Source organism: Mixophyes fleayi, chromosome 2, assembly GCF_038048845.1.
Source record: "Mixophyes fleayi isolate aMixFle1 chromosome 2, aMixFle1.hap1, whole genome shotgun sequence".
In the NCBI taxonomy this organism is placed as follows: Eukaryota; Metazoa; Chordata; class Amphibia; order Anura; family Limnodynastidae; genus Mixophyes; species Mixophyes fleayi.
The window spans coordinates 369,091,171-369,113,102 of NC_134403.1; positions in this window are offsets into that span (position 1 = coordinate 369,091,171).

Consider the following 21,932-nt stretch of genomic DNA (forward strand, 5'->3'; position numbering starts at 1 on the left):
GGTTGGTGGTTGCCGGGGGTGACAGAGTGAGAGGACTGTGATACTCAGGACCGCTGAGAGAGATCCCTGTGTCTGGATAGACATCTGGATAGATGTGGCGATGAAAATGAAGGATGAGGTGATGGAGAAGAATGATGAGGTGGTGACATGTGGACAAAACCACGTTAAAAAAGGGCGCTTACGTCGGGAAGTAACGCTCCTCCCCTGAGGAGGCCTGGGCTATGGCCCAAATGCATGACAAGAACCTTTTTAACACCTTAAGTAGCTTGATTTGACTAGAATGCATGAGTATCATGCACGGGTTAACTTGTAGTATATATGTATGTATGTATGTATGTATGTATGTATGTATGTATGTATGTATGTGAAACCCGTGTATATGTGTATAATGTGTATATATATGTGTGAGATGCATGTGTGTGTTTCCATGTTCCTTATTAAATTAGGTAGACTTTATCTTATCACAATCTGTGCTGCTTTCTATTACCAAAATATCCATTTGGTCCAGATCCTTAGGACACAAGTTTGTTTTCTTCCGATACAGATTTCAATTCTCTTACAGTCTTTAGCTCTCTCTATTCATGCTCTTGTAAAAGTCTGTTTTCAGCTATTACCTATTTTATTCTGTAATTGCCGTCGCCGTCACAATTTTCTACTTACTGGAGGGTACTCGAAAAATACCTCAGCGGGTTACCAGTTACCTGAACAATCCTGGATGCTACATTACTTGATTTCGCTTGCAAATAATTAAGTTAAAATAGGATAAACATGGCATTGTGTAGGACAATATAAAATGATGAATTCAGCAAGCAATCGTTTAAATAGAATCTCCCAGGAATAATTTGTTTTCACAGAATTCATTTTATAGGTTTGTTTTGCTGTTTTTGTATAAGTGTTGCTTTCACAAAATATAATTATTTATTGCATTGTTGAAAGTTTTAGTCCGTACAGAGTTTATGAAAGTGATGAATTCGAATCAGAGGTTAGCACAGTCTCGCTGGAATCAAGTTTTATGGCATAACCGGCCGTTCGGCAGAGGTGCAAAGCTGAGCGGGTAGAAGCTCCAAATTTCTGCATTGTAATTGTCAATTAATATTTGTGGAATTTATAATCTATGGGGCAATAGAATTCCCTACGATGTGCCATTTAGTGGTGGTGAAGGTAGTATCCAATGCCAATGTAATATCACGGATCTTTCCTTGTACCCCATAGAGGGGCGTAGGAAAACAGTGATGTTTGGGTACAGCTGTACCCAGAAATGTGCACAGCCAGACATGGTTGTGATGTCCGGGGGCTCATCTCAAATGATTGAATTCCACCCTATGGATAGAGCCGGGAAGACAACAGACAATTCAGTCTACTGTGGGGTGTGGTTGAAGTGGGACTGGGAAGAGTTAGAATCACATTCCGCCAGCAAAATTCAGATTGAGGCAAATATCTTGTCACATGACTGTGAAAAATAAATGAAGTAAAAGCTGGACAGCTATTTCACAGTTGTTGCCCCACTCAAGCGATACACCCCAAACCCCCGTTTTCCCTCCTTGTGTGGAGCCAGGTGGGGGCGTGGTTGACATCTTTTGCTCCTCTGTGTCAAACTGAGAGCTGTGACCTCATAACCCAGCGACAGACTTACCCAGTAGATGGCTCTAAGCATTCTGATTGGTGTGTAGCTGCCATTCATCAATCAGAGTGTCAGGAGATCAACACATAGGGGCATATTCAATTCTCGGCGGAAACGCCGAAAATCTCGCGGTCCACGCATTATTACCGTCATTACGGTAATAATGCGCGGAAAAACAGTTAATACGGTAATTTACTCACTGGGTTTCAGCTTGCCGCTCCCTGAGCTGCAAGCTGAAATCCAGCTAACTATTACCGTATTAACGGTGATAGTTTTTCCGTGGCGCGGAAAACAAAGCATTGAATATGCCCTATAGTGATTTGTGAATGGCTGGAGCTATCCTCCAATGGCGGTGCTGGAAGCTGTCCGCCGAGTAAAACAGTGTCAGGCGAGTTTCCTCTGCAGCATGCTGGGAGGTGGTGTAAGGTTGCAGGAAGGGTGTTTATGGGGTACCACCAGAGATGTGGGGGCTTCATTTTGCCCCTAAAAGATACTGGGGTTAAAGCCACCAGAGATTTGAGGCCTAAATAGTAAAGCCACTAGAGATCTGATGCCACCAGAGATTTGGAGTTGTCTGCACTGTAATACCCCCAGAGATTTAAGGGGCTGCATTGTAACATAACCAAAGACTTGGAGATCTGCATTGCAAAGTGACCTCAAGAACAGGATTGGAATCAGACTGGAGATTTAACAGTAGTCACTAATATACAATTTTTTTGGTGAAGTTGTGATAAGAATGCTCTCTGTATTTTACATAGTTAAGATGCTACTGTGTACTGTGTATTGGTGATTAAGATGTTGTCTGCCTCAAATATATATCTGTTAATAGAATGTTCTTTGCATTGTATATCTGTCAATATAATGCACTTGGGATTGCATGTCAGCCACTAGAATGCTCTTTGTATTCTATATGGTTCAATAAAATGTTCTTTACATTGTATAGAGGCCATCAGAAGTATCTCTGCATTGCATAGATGTCACAAGGATGCCCCCTGTGTTGTGTTTTGGTCATTAGAATGCTCTCTGTATTGTATAGAGTTCATTAGAATGCTCTCTGTATTAAATATAGGTAGCTAGAATGCTCTCTGTTTTGTAAAGGGTGCACTCTCTATATAAAATGATACATATTCAGAGGACAGAAGCGTATGGCAGACGGGACAAACCGTTACCTCCCATCATTCTGTTTAAAAAAATAAGCAGCATAGCTACAAAAGGTATAAAAAAATAAATGTTTAGAAAAAGTATTACATTTTTTACAGAAGAGGAAATTAGAGTGTTGGGGACATGCTATTAATCTCCCTGTGGTGCTTCTATCTGTAATTTAGCCCTATCTAGAATTGGGTCCATGACGAAAAAGGGACCGTACTGGCTTCTAACAGATGAGGTTCACAGATCCCTGGGGATAGCCATCTGTATGTACAGACATATTTCTATTGTACGGAATTGAATCTCCCTTCATGTGAGTCATAGTATTTATAGTACTTAATACTCTTACATGTCCTAAATATGTTTTTGGATATAATTTCATTCATTATAACCCTGTTTTCTTTTCATCTTTCCAGCAATGCTGAGGATATTTTATTTTGCTACACTTACATTACAATTGTCTCTAAACACACTTGTTTCCAAGACGCCGAAAAACATCAAAGCTGGAGACGTGTGAATGGAACACACAGCCGCTTCCTAAGCGGCACAGTGATGTAGCTATTAAATAGGACACAGCTCTAAAGGGAAAATGACCTTTAGGTTCTGTGAAATGTGTTCCCTGTACTTCCTTCAGAGTCTGAGAAAAGGTAAAGCAGGGCCCTAGGCATGCAAAGCTGACTTTATAATATAACCTCTGCTATTTCCATTACTTCTTAGAAGTTGCCTTTTATAGTTTTAGATGACCATGTTTGTTTGTTTGTTTATGTGTTTGTTTGCTTTTTCTAATCTGTTTAGATATTTGTTTTGCTTTGAAACCAAGAATGTTTTGAAACATTCATCACTTTGTCCAGAAGCGAGGATGTGTAACTTACAAACATTCCCAAAGTAAAAAACAAAAATGTATTGTAGTGTGACATTTTTTTAATTGAACTGCACATCCCAAAATCATGCACAGTTTTGAGTACAGGTTTAGTAACATAACTCTCAACAGCCCCAATTTTGGAAGTTGTCCCAATTCTCGTCAGAAAGGGACCTTGCCATGAGATAAAGAGGCGAGGCTTATTGAGCACGTGGGTGTGACAATACTGGTGTGGGTGTGGTTTGGGCTGACTGAGAATAATTACTGCCTTAGCATATTTGAAGGTGGTGGTACCTGGGCTTCTTATTAAAATGAAGGCTAGGATACCTGTGAGACAAGCATTTATGGGAAACATGTGACTTTGTGTTGCTCTTTAAATTGGAGCACTAGGATTGACATTGTGCTGATGTGTCCTGCATGTCGTCATTCAATACAGCGTCCATAGTTTTATCCAAGGTCAAAACTGTCAGCTGTCCCTAATGCCAGGGACAGTCTCAGATTTTAAAGAATTATCTCTGGAAATGTCTCTGTTTAACAATAAATGCCTATTTTCTGTATGTTAGATGGAATTCTGACCACCTATTACTCTGTAGACATCATGAGCCTCAATCAAGACCAGACATACGGCCATTTGCGTAGCATATGTTGTTTGCATTCACACTATGTATGCCCAGAAAGCAAAGTTATGCATGTGATCGCAACTGCACGAAATCACTGTTGTGGAGAGCCCACCTCTGCCGGCTCCCTGATTTAATATCTTATCATATTTTCAAACCGTCAAACAATATATCACCTCTATATTTTCAGGAAATCACCTTTACCTGTCATGATCTGCACTGTGCGCACTCGTTGCTTGGAAGTTTACTGTAAGGGAGCACACAGGATTCCAGTCTCAATCTCGCTCTCAACTAGTACTTAGGCTACAAATTTAACTGGTCCATTTCGCAACACAGGCATACACTTCCACTCCTCTCTGCAACTGCCACCAGCTATATATAAGACCCGTAGCAAACCTATGACTTCATTACCCAATTGCACACATTCTGCAATCTGATAGTTAAAAGAGTTAACACTTCCCACACTGGTATTTAAAGGTTTAAGACAGCCAAGCAATCAACATTTTCTAAACAGGCAATGAATTTGTTTAATGCAATAAGGACAGCACTTATTACATTTTAGATTTAATAAAGAAAAAGTACAATGCTTACAGGCTATAAAAGCAATTAATAAAAGATGACAAAATATACACCAAACAGGTAAGATGAAAGGAGAAAGTTCAGTGTATAAACTTACATATGAGCACCAAGGGAAATTCACTTGGAAGATGGACAGCTTATCATGGTTGATTGATTTCCCAAAAGTCTGACAATATCTTGTAAGTGATCGAATCTTTACACTTCTTCCACAATTCCCCTCCTACTGGGATGTGGTCTCCAAGGGAGGCCTGTGATACATTTTACAACCACAATTTACATTTTCCCTGTTTAATCCCAATGCTAAAATGTAGCATTCCTTTCCTGGGGAGAGTCATACAGACCCAAATTTATTCTTAGTAAATCCAATACAAATTTACCAATTTATTAATACCAAACAGGCATAGGTCCAGGGTATTGGTTGAGCTGATACTAATTTCCTTGCATTCTCTGCATGATAGACAGCTTTATTTGACATATGGAATGCCCTTCATCATACTATTTATGAATATTTGGTTGATCACTAATTATATTGATCGTAAGTGGTATTTTGGAAGTGGAATTTTATTTGCCTATGTAAAATATAGCAAGCCATCATGTGGTTTCCTTGTGCAAGGCCACATGCTGGGTGGTTCCTTGAAGTCTATTCAGGTGCCAAAAACCACTCCAGTATCAGGGCCTGGCTTACCCCAGGGGATATCTGAAGCTGTTCAGTTTCCCTTAAAGGTGTCAATGTTATCTTGTAGCCCTTGGTTCTGCAGAGCCACTGAATAAAGAAAGGCCACTACTTCTGGCCTCACATTTTACACATTGAGTGAGGTTATTAACTCTGTGAGAGCAGGCTTTGCTTTAAAGTCATTTGCATTCCCCTCTATCTTACTATATTGATTAACTTGATATACAGTATTTACCTTGCTGTCCCTTATGATTATTTTTTATTCACCCCAGTTATGTTATTTGTTAATCCTTACAACTGTAATTCCTCCCTGTTCACTACAGTCATAAGTCCACTTGTATTCAGCCGTATCTTATACACCAGCTACAGGGCAGGTGTCAATGATGGATGATAGCGATGATGGATACGGGTTAGTCTTTGATTTACAAAATTACACGTGTGTCTGTGTGTACAACTGTCTGCATTTAAGATTTATTTTCAAAACGCATTCTATGCACTGTATGCACTGAAGAATTAAATAAGTAGTTACTTTGTTTTAAATAATCTATTAAACTAAAAGTAAAGATTTGGATTTGAAACACATATTTAATTGTGATTGTTATTTTAATTTAGATTAAAGAAAAGCTATGTGCGCTCTGATGCAAAATTATTGCACAGATGCGTGTGCGTATACATTCTGTTCTGTGTGTCTACGTACACAATATACTGTTTATACGGAGCGTATTTCCTCCCATTTTCAAATCGCCATGTATCTTAAGAAATGCTTTGATTTGAAAATGGGCAGCACTGCGCAAACGTTATGGGCTCTATTTAAACACGTAAATTAAGGCAAATTTGCCTTCAGTCGTGATTCTGGCCCTACAAGTTAAGTTGTTTAACATTAGTTTTGACACTTTTAGCAATTCTAGTAAATGTGATGTCATGGGACTGCTGTGCTGAGATCCAGTATCACACAGAACCTGTCCGGGGGCACCAGCAGAAATGTGGTGCTGGAAAATACTTTAAGTTGAGATGCTCAGGCTCGGTTTTCTGAAAACTGAGCCAACCCGAACTTAGTGGATCCAAGTAGGCTTGCCAGCCGGCACAGTGCTTTCGCGCATCCTCTGATCGGAATCGAGGCAAAACATCATTGTTGCGTTGTCAGATCTCGCGGGTTTTGGATTCCATAAGTATCTTCCGCCTCAGGAGATCCAGTGCCATTGCTCACACAGAAACAGGGGTAACAGTGTTCTTGTCACTCTTTATTCTCCAGTGACATTGCTCAGTGGCATTGCTCACACAGAAACAGGAGGGGTAGCAGTGTTCTTGTCACTCTCCAGTCTCCAGTGCCATTGCTCAGTGCCATTGCTCATACAGAAACAGGGGTAGCAGTGTTTTTATCATTCTCCAGTCTCCGGTGACATTGCTCAGTGCCATTGCTCATACAGAAACAAGGGTAGCAGTGTTCTTGTCACTCTCCAGTCTCCGGTGACATTGCTCAGTGCCATTGCTCACACAGAAACAGGGGTAGCAGTGTTTTTGTCACTCTCCAGTCTCCAGTGACATTCCTCAGTGCCATTGCTCATACAGAAACAGGAGGGGTAGCAGTGCTCTTGTCACTTGACAAAAATTGACTGGAAATGACTGGAAATTAATGTTATTGAGGTTAACAATAATGTAGGAACAAAAAAAGAGCCAAATTATGTGATTTCGAAACAAAATAGGGATTTTAGAAAAAAATAGGGATCCAAAACCAAAAACTGTCTCTGCAGTCACTCCTTTCAGTTTTGTGTCTAAATCCCAACAAGTCCCTGTACTGATATAGCTGTTGCTGTAGATAGGAATAGTACAGCAGTATCTGCATCCCTGGAGGTACCAGGACTAGATATATGATGCTGTAATAGATCTGGAAATACCTCATCCAAATTCCAGTACAGAGAGTGCTGGAGTCACTATCTGGAGAGATATAAAGACCGGCAACAAGACCCTACTGCAAACCTCCCTGCTACAAAGTCACCAGGACGACAACAGAAACAGGGCTGAACCTGGAGAGCTCTTAGAAGGCAGCGTGAGTCTCATATTTATAAATACATAGAAATCTGAATGTGGAAATATACCCATCTGCTAACACTGAAGATGTATTTAAAAATGGTTATCTGTTACAGAAATCCACATACGTGTTTCTATTTTCTTAACCATTGTGTAATATTCACCGTTCATAAGGAAAGTCTGATGCAGACGTGATCTGCGATGCTTTGAGTCCCAGTGTCTCACTGTGTGTAATCAGCAGTCTTCCTTTCATCTCCAGCTCTCTGTACCTATGATTATTGTCTTCAGTGCGCAGACAGGAGTCAGACGCCTTCAAGGATCTCAGCAAGGAAGAAAGACGGGCAGTCAATGAATCCAGGCTGATTTCATCACTCCTCTCCTTGTGATTGTCTTTTAGAAGCCTCACCATAAACCGAAGACGTGATGATTTAATACCATTATGGATAAGCCTGGGAAAATTGATCTTATCCCTAACAGAAATCCCATCAAAGAAACCTACAGCCGGTGGTTTGGGATGAGCAACATAGTTTTGTAGATCTTTAGACTTTGATCATGTTAGGGGATCCCGAATCAGCTCACCGAGTTTAATGGTTTTCTCATAGGGATCAGTAATAAACATAGGACATCATCTGATGAACGGTTTGTGGAACTGACAGTGGCTGTTCTTGTAGTACATCAAAAATAAAATGGAGAAAGTGCAAAAATGTGAAGTTTTAGTGATAATGTTACAAATATATATCAGAAAAATGTAAATACTGGGAAATGGTTTCATGAAATCAAATATGGGAAGTTCATTTATATCTACTAATGGGTATCCACCCAGGGGGGAATAAACAGGCACTTGACACTCTTGGATGTAGACAGCCAGTCTAGCCGACAAAACCTTAATATGGGGAGGCTGAAGGCCACATGGATGGGCCAGTCCATGTCTTTCGGGACTTTAGACAGAAGAACACTATCATTTGCTTGGAGGGAGTTTGGGTACATAAAGGGAGCCCCTTTGTGCACTTCTACAATCATCAGAACTCCTTTATGAGTGGAATCAACATTACCTGCTAATAGGTACCAACTGAAGGTCCAAGAATGTACTAACTCAAAAGGGACATCTGGGGGTATATGAGATTCTATTTATTTAGTACATTCTACAATATGACAGCTAGAATCTGATTGGTTGCTATAGGCAACATATCCACTTTTTCAAGCCCGCAGTTTAGTAAATATACCTAGTAGAAGAAAATGATAGTGTGCCTGGAGAAATTGTGGATCAAAAAGTTGTAACGAAACCGAACTTAATTTTTTTTTTACAAGTGTTAAAAACACATTCAGGGGTAAGTGTAACCAGAGTCACATTGTGCTATTCTTATCCACACACCTTACCCAGATGTACCTTCAGTAGACAGCTCAATATCTTTTGGATAAAGGCTGCAAACATCCTGTTTCATCTTCAGTATATTATGGATGGATCATGATATGAGATAATAGCGACCTTTTGTGTCACATCATATTTGGGTTTTCACTCATCATAAAGATGACTCCTTCATGCCGATTGTTTTAGTCCCTGAAACCGTGACACTTAGTAGACTGTATACAGCATTTAGACTCCACCATTTTTTTCGTTACATTTTTCTTGCAATATGTCGTTGCTTTAAAAGTGCTGTCTCTTTGCTCTAATCCGTTTATAGACAAATGTTCATTAAAGGAAGACAAATCATCGCACTATAAACAAGATATAAATGCTTTAGACACACAATGGGAAAATAACTAAAAAGACCTAAAATAAATCCTAAAAGCAGAAAACTAAAATCTCTATAAACGATAGAACGATGTTGTGCCGATTCTGCAGTGTGTACGCACTCAGGACTGGCTGTGTCCATAGATTTTCATAGAGTTTACAGAGTCACGATCTTTTCAGATGATGGTTCCTGCCAATCACACGATAAACAACTGTTCGGCACGATATTGCATTTGTGTGTACGCTGAAACGATGAACGACGGTCATTCCAAAGTTCATTGTATTGTTTCATTTGATTTTTAAACCAGACTAAAAATCTTGATCAACGATGGTACGATGTCCTTCTAATTCTGTAGTGTGTACGCCCTCATAATCAGGATCTCCATAGAGTGTACAGAGTCACAATCTATTCAGCAGATGGTTATAACAGATGAAGAGCGCAGATCTGAAGGTAAATCTTTTAAGACTTTTTAGGGTATAGGGTGTACACATGAATCAGCATGCTGATCGGGACTTTTTTTTTTTCAGTCGTTGGTAAAATCGTTACCGATGTGGCATCGGGAGAAATTTTCTGTAATGTGTATCCAGCCATACTGTATGTTGGCGCCTTATAGTGGGCATAACTTTGGCGGCTCTATGGTCTCCTTTTTACAACAACTAGTTGAACCTAGGTTCAATCAACAAATTGATGAGGCACTGCCAAGCTTCAATATTATCATCATCATCATCAATTTATATAGCGCCGCTAATTCCGCAGCGCTGTACAGAGAACTCACTCACATCAGTCCCTGGCCCATTGCTTACACTCTAAATCCCCTAACACACACACACACACACACACACACACACACACACACCGACCGAGAGAGACTAGGGGCTAGATTTACTAAGCTGCGGGTTTGAAAGGGTGGGGATGTTGCCTATAGCAGCCAATCAGATTCTAGCTTTCATTTTGTAGAAGGTACTAAAGAAATGAAAGCTAGAATCTGATTGGTTGCTATAGGCAACAACCCCACTTTTTCAAACCCGCAGCTTAGTAAATCTAGCCCTAGGTGTTAGCAGCCAATTAACCTACCAGTATGTTTTTGGAGTGTGTCGGAGGAAACCGGAACACCCGGAGGAAACCCACATAAACATGGGGAGAACATACAAACTCCACACAGATAAGGCCATGGTCGGGAATTGAACTCGTGACCCCAGTACTGTAAGGCAGAAGTGCTAACCACTTAGCCACCGTGCTGCCCATTCAATATATACACATAGTTTGCTAATATCTAGTTTATGGGATTGTCTTGTGCTTGTCTTAGTAGAAGACTGTGGCAGCGACCATAGACAGAGGACTACATATATCTTGCCTTCCAAAAAATAGAGTAGCATCAGGAAAGGTAAGTGCTAGAGACATCCTGCCAGAGAGTGTATCTAGCAAACTTTTGACATGGGTTAAATAGACCATTTTGGTCTGTTTTCCACATATAGCTAAAATAAATAAATGAATAAACGAACAAATAAATAAATGTATACTTTTACATTAAATAATTTGATTTTCAACCAATGTATAAAAAACACAAATCTACTTGATTGACAGGTGCCATTTTAACGTCAACAACATTGAGAATCACCTTTTTGTTCAGTTTTACATTTTCACCGTGTTTCAGTTCTTGCTATTGTTTCATTGAGTGAATTTTTAAAATACTCCTCCACATGAGTATGAAGAGAACTGTTTCCACTGTGATATTGATAATATATTATTACATTAGACTTCAGGAAATAAAAAAATATATTTCTCAGAAAAGACAATTTCACCGTCACACACACAAGACATTAAGCCTGAGGCCACACGAGTGAACAGGGAAAGAAAGGGGACAATTTCTTCCAGAAAATAAAAGTTGGTGTATGTAATATTCATGACAGTAACTCGTTGTATCCCTGCCCTGAACCTTATGAGAATCCAATGATAAGATATTTCTTCTCATTATAAGAGCGTTGCTAGCATGTTCCCCCTCTCCTGGGCTGCAGATGTTCCGCTCACAGACACAGACTGTGTTTCACATCCCCCCCTCCCTCAAATCCTTGACAATCTCCTCCATGTTCGCAGTTCTTTGATATGTTGATGAAACATTCATTCTGCTGCACTGTGAGAACAGCAGAGGAGATAGACGAATATAGGAGCCGGGCCGCAGACTAGGGGATAACGCTGGCGTGACTTAGTGTAGATACATTTGTTTTTTTCCCTGTCACATCAGGAACCATCTTAAAGAGTGGAGATGATCAAACGTCTTGTGTTTCGTTTTGCAAATTAATAAGAGACATTAACTCAACGCAACTTGCTTAGTACAGGCAATACTGCAGCGTGGGGTCCCCCGACCATAATACCAAACCTGCCCCAGGCCGGTCAGGATTCCCTTGGAGATCTGGTCTGCAAAAAAAAAAATGCAGAGACCCCCTCTAGGTTTAACCAACCCCGTGCTGATAGCACTAGGGCTCTTCCCACAACCCTGGGGTGAGGGGTGTGGGGTAATATTAATTATGTAAGCGTATAAATACATTTTGTCCCTGGTGCACTACAGATCCCAGCATGGCCAGGCTGCCATTAAGTATGTGGTCGCCACTTTTAGACCTTCTATTTCCCTATCTCTGGTACTTAGAAAGCTGGGCGTACCATTGCTTGAAAGCAGAAAACCTCCCTGTTTATTTACTGATCACTTTTGATCAGCAGGCGTTAAATAAACATGCGATGAGCCCAAAAGAGCTCAGCGCAGGAGTTGAAAAAATACTCAGCGTCGAAGGGGTTAAATGTCGCTTTCAGACACATCAGAGAACTATGAAGTTGGCACTTGACAATCCAGCTGTGTGTGAAGCCTTTGATATTGAACAACCTGTTGCTCTTTATTTTGCATTAACAAACATCAAGTTCTTGATGAGGGGAGTTCACTGATACTGATCACGTTTCTCCCAGCAGCAAAGGTGGTGACTGCGTAAGAATATTATTATTTAGTGAAAGCATTCGGTGTTTATAAGGTAAACTCTGTACAACTGAGAGGTCTTAATGTTAAATGATGAATGCCAGACTTTTTTTTTTATTAAGTCACATGGGTTTGTTACCTGTTGTGTAACATATTATAACGGTATTTACAGACTAATGAGAAATGTGCTAAGTATTTATCTTTTTTTGTATTCCTCAGGGTGTATGTTTGCTGTATGACTTATATATGCTATTTCTCCATCTCTCAGTGGTGCATCCAATTAAAGCCTCCGTGATTTGGCGCAGGTGCCTGTGATTCTGTAGAGGAGGCTGGGAAGATATAAGGGTATTTAGAGGAGTATCATTATTTATTATAATATATGTTCTGAGAAACGGAACCTGTCCCAAAACGTTGAATACATATTTTTTTATTTGAGTCATTAAGTGCAGTGTGCAGTTTGCAATGTGACCGTGGTTTCCCTCTCCAACAAGACTACTTTTTAACACTATGATTCCCAGAATGCTCAGCAGGATCGCATTTACAGAATTAGAGTCTGTAGGTAGACAGCCTATGCCCCGCCCCATTCAGTAGCCACACCTACTTAGAACATTCCATACTTCATCATCGATCATGTTCTACACAGTTCATTCATTCTGATAAAAGTATGAGATGATTTTTTTTTTCTTAAAATGTGTTCCCTTATTTTTCCAATTTATTTTTAAACAAGATCTACGTCGTTTTCTCCAGTTTCAAAAAACATATGTGTGCTAGAAATATGGGGTGTCTGCCTAAAGACTTATTTTGATAACTTCCTTTTATAAGAAGAATAGACCTTGGTGAAGATTGCAAAATATTGTTTACTATACCTATTGGTTTGACACATCTTTATAGACCTAGGGATATATTTACTAAACTGCGGGTTTGAAAAAATGGAGGTGTTGCCCATAGCAACCGATCAGATTCTAGTTATCATTTATTTAGTATTAGTATATTCTACAAAATGACAGCTAGAATCTGATTGGTTGCTATAGGCAACATCTCCACTTTTTCAAACCCGCACTTTAGTAAATATACCCCCATGTATCTCTCTCTCCTGAAGGATTCCTGGATGCAGATTTATTGTATTTCAATGGTCCTGATTTTGGACCACAAAAGGAGTTAGGCTTTTCAGGAAAGTGGGTGGGGTTTTGCATGAATTTGTTTGTGGGTGGGGTTTGGCAGAACGGGTGTGGGGCTTATTTTGTTGCGTTTTCGGGATTCTAAATGTTGAGAAGTTTGCCCTTCAGGATTTCGGTGGAGGTGGAGCTTCATAACGCAGTTTGAGTAATTAGGTCCCACCAATTGTTAGACTATGACGTGAATCTTGTAATTACATATCTGGGGGAGGGGCCATGGTGACGCAATGGCGCAATAACAGGTTTACTATTATGGGTAATTAAAAACTGAAAACATTATAGTCAAAGTTTCCATGCTATTCTCAGACAGGATATAAGGTTTGAGAACACAGCTCATATAGCTCCTAAACCTGTTGTTGCGGTGTTGTACTAGATATGTCTGGGCCCCAAATAAAAATTGCAATGGGACCCTCTACGCACCATGCCATACCCAGCACATTCATTGGTAAATGAAAGCTCCACATATGGAGTGCTCCCTTTAAAATTGATTAATATTTAGTTTTGTTACATATTATGTACTGTTAAGGGTTGTTATGTATTAGATATAAAGGGGTACATTTATCAAACCTTCTAAACAGGAAAAGTGGAGGCGTTGCCCATAGCAACCAATCAGATTATAGCTATCATTTCCTAGATAAATGATAGCTAGAATCTGGTTGGTTGCTATGGGCAACACATCCACTATTTCTTTTCAGCAGGTTTGATGAATCTACCCCTTTAGTGTCATGTTCACCTCTATTCAGCTTATCTGAATTTTGATTATTTTTTTGGACACATTTGCTATTTTTCAGTTCTCAATGTACTAATACATCACATATATTATTATTATTATTATTATTATTATTATTATTATTAATATTATTACTTTTATACATTTATAATTATATGTACCTTGATCTAATGTTATGACTGAGCCAACTTTTAATTTTCTCTAAGTTAGACCTAGAGTAGCCTTTTTAGTAGCAGCTTCCAATCTTGTAGATGTCAGTGTGAACAATGATTTTATTGGTTTTTTTTTGTTTGTTTCATTTACGTTTATTTATTTTAATAACCTTTGGTTATGTTTTAGCTCCCAAAGTGGTATTTGTTCTGCTTAGTGGCTGACAAGTCACCTGCTGTTAGATCCGGTTCCACAGCAATCTATCAATGTTCCTCTCCGACGTCAGCGTCTGGGTAGCTTCACCTGTCCAACCTTAACGCAGGTGTCCTAGGGCCTCATTGATTTAAAATAATATCAATATGTCCATGACAATTAATAATAATAATAATAATAATAATAATAATAATAATTATAATCGTAAATGAAAAATGTTACAAAACGCTAAAAATAAACTTTATTTCTAGGCATTATAACTCCGATATACTTTACATAACATGCACATATTGCTATCACTATACACAGTAGAAGTTGGGGTGTATATTTCTCGGGTTGCTCTTATTGAGAAAAAGCATTATTATTATTATTATTATTATCTTTTATTTATGAGGTGCCATAAAGGGTCCGCAGAGCCGTACGTAGAGGTTGGGCTAACAGTACAGGGTGACAATACATAGCATACAATACATGGTATACAATACATGGCATACAAAACATGGCATACAATACATGACATACGATACATGGCATACAGTACATAGTGTACAATACATGGCATATAATACATGGCATATAATACATGGCATACAATACATGGCATACAATACATAGTGTACAATACATAGCATATAATACATAGCATATAATACATGGCATACAATACATGGCATACAATACATGGTATACAATACATGGCATACAATACATGGCATATAATACATAGCATACGATACATAGCATACAATACATGTCATACAATACATGGCATACAATACTTGGCATACAATACATAGCATATAATACATGGCATACGATACATGATAAACAATGCATAGCATACAATACATGGCATACAATACATAACATACAATACATGGCATACAATACATAGCATATAATACATGTCATACGATATACAGCATACAATACATAGCATACAATACATGGCATACAATACATAGCATATAATACATGTCATACGATATACAGCATACAATACTTGGCATACAATACAAGGCATACGATACATGGTATACAATACATAGCATACAATACATGACATACAAAACATGGCATACGATACATGGTATACATTACATAGCATACAATACATTTTATACAATACATAGCACACAATAGATGGCATACGATACATGGCATACAATACATAGTACACAATACATGGCATACAATACATGTCATACGATATACAGCATACAATACATAGCATACAATACATAGCATACAATACATGGTATACAATACATAGCACACAATAGATGGCATACAATACATAGCATACAATACATAGCATACAATACATGGTATACAATACATGGTATACAATACATAGCATACAATACATGGTATACAATACAAAGCACACAATAGATGGCATACGATACATGGCATACAATACATAGTATACGATACATGGTATACAATACATAGCATACAATATATGGCATACAATACATAGCATACAATACATGGTATACAATACATAGCATACAATGCATGGCATACAATACATAGCATACAATACATGGTATACAATACATAGCATACAATATATGGCATACAATACATAGCATACAATACATGGCATACATTACATGGCATACAATACATGGCATACAATACATAGCATACAATACATAGCATATAATACATGTCATACGATATACAGCATACAATACATAGCATACAATACATGGCATACAATACATAGCATATAATACATCTCATACGATATACAGCATACAATACATAGCGTACAATACATGACATACAAAACATGGCATACGATACATGGTATACAATACATAGCATACAATACATGACATACAAAACATGACATACAATACATGGTATACAATACATGGCATACGATGCATAGCATACAATACATGGCATACAATACATAGCATACAATCATCATCATCATCAACATTTATTTATATAGCGCCAGCAAATTCCGTAGCGCTTTACAATTGGGAACAAACATTAATAAGACAATACTGGGTAATACATACAGACAGAGAGGTAAGAGAACCCTGCTCGCAAGCTTACAATCTATAGGACAATGGGAGTTAGAAACACAAGGGCACGTGCTACATCATATTGCACAATGGACCAGCCAGATTGCAAAGGTAAAACATGGTATACAACACATAGCACACAATAGATGGCATACGATACATGGCATACAATACATAGTATGCAATACATGGTATACAATACATAGCATACAATACATGGCATACAATACATGTCATACAATATACAGCATACAATACATAGCATACAATACATAGCATACAATACATGGTATACAATACATAGCACACAATAGATGGCATACGATACATGGCATACAATACATAGTATACAATACATGGCATACAATACATAGCATACAATACATGGCGTACAATACATGGCGTACAATACATGGCATACAATACATGGCATACAATACATAGCATACAATACATAGCATACAACACATGGCATACAAGGTAGTACAAAACAAAGTTCAGGAAGAGCAAAGTGCAAAAAATAAAGACAAAGTGCAAAATGTATAAATAGAAACCAATTTAGAAGAGAGAAGTGCACACAGGGCAAAGAGGTAAAAGTAAATTCTGATTTACAGAGAGGAAGGGAAGGAGAGAGGTAGGGGAGTGAATAAAGGGATGCGCCTGTGCCCATTAGAGTGGGCAACATTTACAGGATCAGGGCAGAGGTGGGGAAGAGGAGGCACTGTCAGACAGAGGTGGAGAAGAGGAGGCATTGTCAGACGGAGGTGGAGAAGAGGAGGCACTGTCAGACAGGTGGAGAAGAGGAGGCACTGTCAGACAGGTGGAGAAGAGGAGGCAGTGTCAGACAGAGGTGGAGAAGAGGAGGCACTGTCAGACAGGTGGAGAAGAGGAGGCAGTGTCAGACAGAGGTGGAGAAGAGGAGGCACTGTCAGACAGAGGTGAGAAGAGGAGGCATTGTCAGACAGAGGTGGAGAAGAGGAGGCACAGGAGAGGAGTAAAGGTGGGGGCAGGAGTCAAGTGACGAAACGGAGAGAAGTGGGGGAGGGCTGAGGGAAAAGGAACAAGGAACAAGAGGAGAAGGACACGAGGAAAGAGGGCCTTGCTCAAGGGAGCTTACAATCTAAAGGTTAAGGGGAGACTGACAGGAGACACAGAGTGAGAAGATGGGGTGAGGGACAAGAACACTGAGGGGAGAGGAACAAGGAGAAAGAAAGATAAAAGTAAATATGGAAAGAATCATAGAAAAAGTTTATTTGATTGATTGTATAACAATCCACTAATTCAAAAGTTATTTACGGCACCTTAGTTCCCGAGAGGAACAATGTGACATTTAATAGGGTACACAAGGCAGTTACCAAATATCTCTCAGTTCACTAACACACAGCAACACTGGGACATGTGGTTTGGTCATGAATGGCTGGAATACCCTCGGACATAAAAGGGTTAAGACATAAATGATCCTAGACCAGGGGCAGACTGGGCAGGGAGGAATCTGCCCCCAGGGTTGGTAGCATAGTGGGCTACTTCGGGCTGGGTAACTGGGCCACCTGCATATTTATCCCTTTAAAATGTGCCTAATAAGCTGCTGAGTCGAGTCTATCCCGCTGGGCTAAAATATACCAGCCCTCCCCTGTCCTAGATGGAGCAGCATTTTAGGGGTAGATTCAATTTGCCGACGGTGTGTCACTGACATCACCGCGATGTCTGGCTGCGCAGATTGCTGGCCGCTATGGTAAGAAATATCTGCTCATTTTTTCAGGCACCTCTATGGTGTCTGAGGAAAATGTGTCTCTGTGGACTGTACAGGACACACATCGTGCTGAATTGAATCTTCCATTAGGAGTCAACACATAACAGATGAAACGCGCCGGGCTTTGAAGTGAAGTTTTACTGGCTACACTCCATTGGGCTATTGGAAATAGAGGCTGTCTGGGAAATTCTGGTATACTTAGCAATTGTTTTTTTTTTCTCAAAGTGCAAGCCAGAGATTTAACAGCACAAACTGGACCTGTCAACTACACACAATTTAGGCAGCTAGCCTTATAATGCAGCCTCTATATTCACTATTACATGAAGCATTCTGTGCTTGAAGCATTTTGGCTTTTTGGTTGCAGTATAATGTACCTCCCAATTATCCGACTCTTTGCTGGACAGTCCTGAATTTAGGGCTCTGTTTGTCCCAAGTTTAGGGCTTATGTTGGGGAGAAGGGAGATAGCTAATGGATAGCCTAGCACCTCTTTGGGTGCTACCACGCCCTTATTTTACCGTAGCCACTCCCCATTGAGATGTGGCCACACCCACTGCCAGGGACTTGCATGTTGGAATGTATGGCAATACCTTGTATTGTAAAAACCGTTCTACATAAACAGAGGCTCTCTAGTATGTCTGTGCACTGTGTTGTGCAATCATGAAATGTATTTTCTTCACCTATCCTTCAGTGGTTGCTGGGTGTGAATCTGGACAACCAGAAATGTGGATTAAAAAAAATATTTACCATCATTTTTGTTGTTATTTTTACAGCAGTTTCATTCCTGTCAATTTGATCTAAATTTTTGATCAATATCACACAAATAATTTTCACATTTTTTGTTACTGTGTTGCTGACCTAAGACACAGAACATGCTCAAAATATCAAATGTTAAAAACCAGATTAATCCCAAATTTACGAGATAATAACAGATGCAATTATAAAACCTTTGCAAAGTCAAACGTTTATTGCAGAACAGATCGATTTATGCAAATTATTTTGTAAAATCGTGCATTTTATTTACACTCTGTCCAGCAGATGGCAGTATAAGAGCAAGGCTGTGTGCTCATATTCCTACAAGACGTTCCTTGTATAATAATATTCCTCCGCCTATAACAAGACAGCGGTGTGTAAAGGGTGCACAGGTTTATAATATGGGTGTTCCTAACAAACCATAAAAAAAATGTTGCTGACTATAAATGAATGAAATTGTCTAAACATTGTATTTTTCAAATATTTGGAGGTAGTAAAAAAACAGGTCACATCTTATTGTGTCAGTGATAAGACTTCACTTGGGAAAGAGCATCTTTAGACACATTCAACCAAAGTGATACAAATATCCAAATGTATAATTATATGTGTTACTATCATAGTGGGACAAAGTCATTAAATCAAGAATGTTTCACCTAAATAGGAAGAGCTGGGAGGTATGTATAATGGGTCCTTATGTCCCCTCACTCCTGGGTTGATCAGTGTTTGGTACAAACCATCAGGAAATAGCCTCTGCTGTTTATTTTAATCAAAACATCTCTGCATAAAACATCACCCTCAAACCAATTATGAAACATACAGTTTTTAACAGCACTCCTTGAGCACCTCACTGATTCCACTTATGGTGCATTTTCCCCATCATGACTGGCGTGTAATGTTTGCATGTTTGGCATGTGCCCGTATTGTGCCCATACATTGTTCAGCCACAACATTAAAGCCACCTGCCTAATTTTGTGTAGGTCTGTTGACAAAACAGCTCTGACCCATCGAGGCGTGGCCTCCACAAGATCTCCGAAGGTGTCCTGTGGTATCTGGCACCAAGACGTTAGCAGCAGATCCTTTAAATGCTGTAAGCTGCGAAGTGGGGCCTCCATGGCTCGGACTTGTTTTATCAGCACATACCACATATGCTGGATCGGTCACCTTCTTCTATTGCTCCGTGGTCCAGTTCTGGCACTCACGTGCCCATTGGTGGCACTATTGGTGGTGGTGGACAAGGGTCAGCATGGGCACTCAGACCGGTCTGAGGCTACGCAGCCTCATACGCAGCAAGCTGTGGGGCACTGTGTGTTCTGACACCTTTCTATCACAGCCAGCATTAACTTTTTTAGCAATTTGTGGTACAGTAGCTCCTCTGTGGGATTGGACCAGACGGGCGCCTTCGCTCTCCACATGCATCATTGAGCTTTGGGCGCCCATGACCTTGTCGCTAGTTCACAATTTGTCCTTCCTTGGACCACTTTTGGTAGGTACTAACCACTGCATACCGGGAACACCCCACACAACCTGCCGTTTTGGAGATGCTCTGACCCAGCCGTCCAGCCATCACAATTTGTCCCTTGACAAAGTCGCTCAAATACTTACTATTGCCCATTGTTCCTGCTTCCAACACATCAATCTCAAGAACTGACTGTTCACTTCCTGCCTAATATCTCCCACCCATGACAGGTGCCGTTGTAACCAGATAATCAATGTTATTCACTTCACTTTTCAGTGGCTTTAATGTTGTGGCTGATCAGTGTAAGAGCAACGCCAACACCTCTACTTTGTCACTGTGATTATTACGCGACAGTATTGTGGATCTTAATGTTTTATTACATTGGTATTGGTGCTTTCTTATGTAATGCATCCCTGGAAGATACAAATGGCATACGCTTGAAAAGAATGGCTGACACCCACACTTTCGTATCTGTGAGAATATGTAGGATTAAAAGGGATGTGTGTCCAAAAACCGTTTCATGCAGTGGAAACACGTGTGAAAAAATAGGGACATGACAAAATATCATTGACACAGATACATAAATGACTCCTGCTGTTATTATAAAGGTGTATAATTAACTACTTATTTTTTCTGCAGATAAATTTTGCAATGCAAATCTACAAATTAGCTGTTTTCTTGACAGAACCATCCCTACATTGCAGAAATACAGTTGTTATCGCAGTTGCTTTTTTCCTTTCAATAATTAATATCCTTGCTGTGTTATCACTAAAATGTATCTTGAGACACATTAGAGGTATCTATGGGAGGAGCCTTACTGCTCTACAAGGCTCTTTTAGAGGTAATAAATAACAAAATAATGTATTCAATCAATATAAAAGTGAACTAATATTTACTTGATATTTTATTTGACATCAATATATATTTGATTCAATTCTCTGAGTGTTATGAACCCCACAATCAGCGACTGATAACTGTTATACAGAACCTATGGTGCGGGATGTTTTTCACCATTAGCTGCTGCCTTTCCCAGAACCACCCTGTTCACTGGTACTTGGATGCCCCATTGACTTGATCCCAGTAGTGTATAGACAAGACACAAAAGAGAATAGTCAATTGGCAGGCCGGGTCAGAGGGCAGAAGAGGACAAAGATACAGGAATTAGCCTAGGTAAACCTATCACCAGCAAGGCAATAATGGCAATGAGTGCATTATGTAGATTCTGGCCAATCAGCTGCTGGGTAGAAATCATGTGAGTAGAAGTGTGAGTGATCAGTTGCTGAGTAGAAATCATGTGAGCAGAGAGTGTTGACTGATCAGCTGCTAGGTAGTGAGCAGTGATGAGTCTTGCAAGAACTGATGATTAGCTGCGATGTGGAATCCACGTTAGCAGCTCAAGATGCAGGGTGAGTATGGCTGCTTAGCAACCTGCAGCATACAGAGA